The sequence below is a fragment of the Sinocyclocheilus anshuiensis genome, unplaced genomic scaffold (genome assembly GCF_001515605.1).
Source record: "Sinocyclocheilus anshuiensis isolate Anshui unplaced genomic scaffold, SAMN03320099.WGS_v1.1 scaffold787, whole genome shotgun sequence".
Taxonomy (NCBI): domain Eukaryota; kingdom Metazoa; phylum Chordata; class Actinopteri; order Cypriniformes; family Cyprinidae; genus Sinocyclocheilus; species Sinocyclocheilus anshuiensis.
The window spans coordinates 253289-256007 of record NW_015548230.1 but is presented as its reverse complement, the minus strand read 5'-3'; the positions used below and the strand labels follow the sequence as shown (position 1 = coordinate 256007).

Genomic DNA, 2719 nt, shown 5'->3' with positions numbered 1-2719 from the left:
TTTGGCTATTGCTACAAATATACCCCAGCGACTTAAGACTGCTTTTGTGCTCCAGGGTCACAAATAATTTTTTTGAATTGAAAAAAGTAGATTTTTGTTTTTATATGCTGTCAATTATAGTTATTCGAAAGAAAATCGGTATCGGCAGGTCACACTTACAAAAAAATCGGAAATCGGAATCAGCCAAGAAAATTGCAATTGGTGCATCTCTACTTTTTTTTGTCATTTCTGGACCTCAACAGTGTCAATTACTCTTCACTTTCATTGTATGGAAAAGAGTAGCTCGGACATTCTGATAAACGTCTTTTTTTTGTGTTCCATGGGAAGAATAATGAGAGTGAGCAAATGATGAATTTTTATTTTTGGCTAAACGGTTCCTTTATGTTATATATGTAATTCAGGAAGATATAATGTTAAATACCCATGCTTGGTTTGCAGGGCTGTGGGATAGTTTACTGTCGCACCAGAGAGTGGTGAGGAAGTGGTACATAAGTTGACCAAACTAGAAATCACAGCCAAGCCCTACCATGCAGGTGATCCCTTCACTGCTGCCTATTCACACTTTTTTAAATATGTGTGTATAATGTTATTGTGCTTGTTTGCACGGGAAATATAATTCTGGTTAATGTTTCATCTCTCTGTAGGGCTGAAGGTGGGCGATCGCACAGAGGATTTGATGACGGATTGGATGGCCGATAAAGTGCCTGTTATTGTGGCCACCATCAGTTTTGGTATGGGAGTGGACAAGGCCAATGTCAGGTGAGTCACGCATTGCAAGTATATACTACCGTTCAAAAACAGAAATATTATTACAATTGAAAATAACTTGTTTGTATGTTTTTAAATGTAATTTATTCTATTGCGAAGGCTGTAACCGGTGTCTTGTATTAAATAGCTTAAGAAAACTCACGGCCAATCATTGACTAAACCGAGTAAACAATAATGCATTTGCTTGTTTGTGGCATAAACAATTTTGGTGCCTAAATGCTATTTCTTGAGTCTCTTAGTAGATCTGTAGACGTATCAGTAGGGATTAACCGCAAGCCGGTTGAAAATCGATTGAAATATGTGACGATTCAAATCGGTTGAGATGCTAAACAAATCGCGATTCAATTAGGGGTAAGAGTTTATATGAATGTATGTCTGAGGGGAACTCACTGTCTTTCGAATCGTGAATCGAATCGTGAGTTGAGTGAATCGTTACATCCCTACGTATCAGAGAAGCTCACTGATTCGCATACATCTGTGCTGTGTTTGACATCGCATGTAAATGTCTGCATGTTTTCAGATTTGTCGTCCACTGGAATCTGGCGAAGTCTTTGGCCAGTTACTATCAGGAGTCGGGACGAGCTGGACGTGACGTCGTCCTGCAGGGTATACTACTCACCCAAAGACAGAGACCAGCTCAACTTCCTCATCCGCAAAGAAATCGCCCGCAAACAGGTTGGGAACAAAAAAATCCAGTCTGGATATCTTCATGCTTCTGAGTAGTTAAACAGCCATTGTGTCTGATATGCTGTGTGTTCTGAATTCAGGAGAAGTGAGGATCAGAGAAAGAGCAGGATAAAGCTCCCATCCTGGACTTTGAGGCAGTGGTTGCTTTTTGTGAACAAGAAGGGTGAGCTCAAACACAGACACTTTAAATTCTGGATTAAGGGTGTAATAAATGTTTAATAAAACAATAACGTGGTTCGAAAACAAAAAGAAACATGCATGAATATTTAGCTCACTTTATATACATCAAATACATGTCATTTTAGATGATATAAAAATACAGAAGTATTTTTGCACATTTGATTATTTCCATTTTATTTCACCTAGATTCTGCTCCATTTTCCTGAATATAGAACATAATCTTAATACAATATGGTAGTAGTATTAGTATATTTTCTTTTCTTTAATATTACATTAATGTTCAAAAGTTTGTGGTCGGTAAGATTTTTTATGTTTTTAAAAGATGTCACTTCTGCTCATCAAGACTGCATTTATTTAATTAAAATACATTAAAAACAATAATATATTGAAACTGTTGTCTATATGAATATATAGTAAAATGTAATTTATTCCTGGGATGCAAAGCTGAATTTTCAGCATCATTACTCCAGTCTTCAGTGTCACATGATCCTTCAGAAATCATTCTGATATGATGATTTGCTGCTCAACAAACATTTCTTATTATCATCAATGTTGAAAACAGTTGTGCCGCTTCATATTTTTGTGGAAATCGTGGTACATTTTTTTCCAGGATTCTTTGATGAACAGAAAGTACAAAAGAACAGCATTTGATCTACACACAACTGTCCGCCTCTGGTTTCTTCATCTCTGCAACACCAGAGGGCAGGATTTGGCACTGGTTTCATAGACGTTGCATTCCCATAATGAGAGAGGTTGGGAATTTATTGTTTATTTGTGACGTTCATAATTAAGGGGGAACGTTTTTCTCATTTGAAGCTCTTCTGATTTGCTTCATGACTGTCCCTGTTGAATGTTATGTATTCATACAGCTTTACAGTGTGAGCCACTTTGACTGGCTGATTTTGATCACTGTGATGTGTGATATGACAGCAGTCCAAACTATTAGTCGCCACCTAGTTTTGTTTTGGCCCACTGTGGTCTGCTCGGATCTTAAAGTGAAAGTGACGTGACATGTGGCCAAGTATGGTGACCCATACTCAGAATTAGTGCTCTGCATTTATCCCATCCAAAGTGCACACACACA

At 37.6% G+C, this 2719-nt stretch overlaps 1 pseudogene; it reads left to right on the top strand.

Annotated features, from left to right (window-relative positions):
• LOC107654568 (ATP-dependent DNA helicase Q5-like) overlaps nucleotides 1-2719 on the top strand; it is a 20807-nt pseudogene that overhangs the window by 2779 nt on the left and 15309 nt on the right.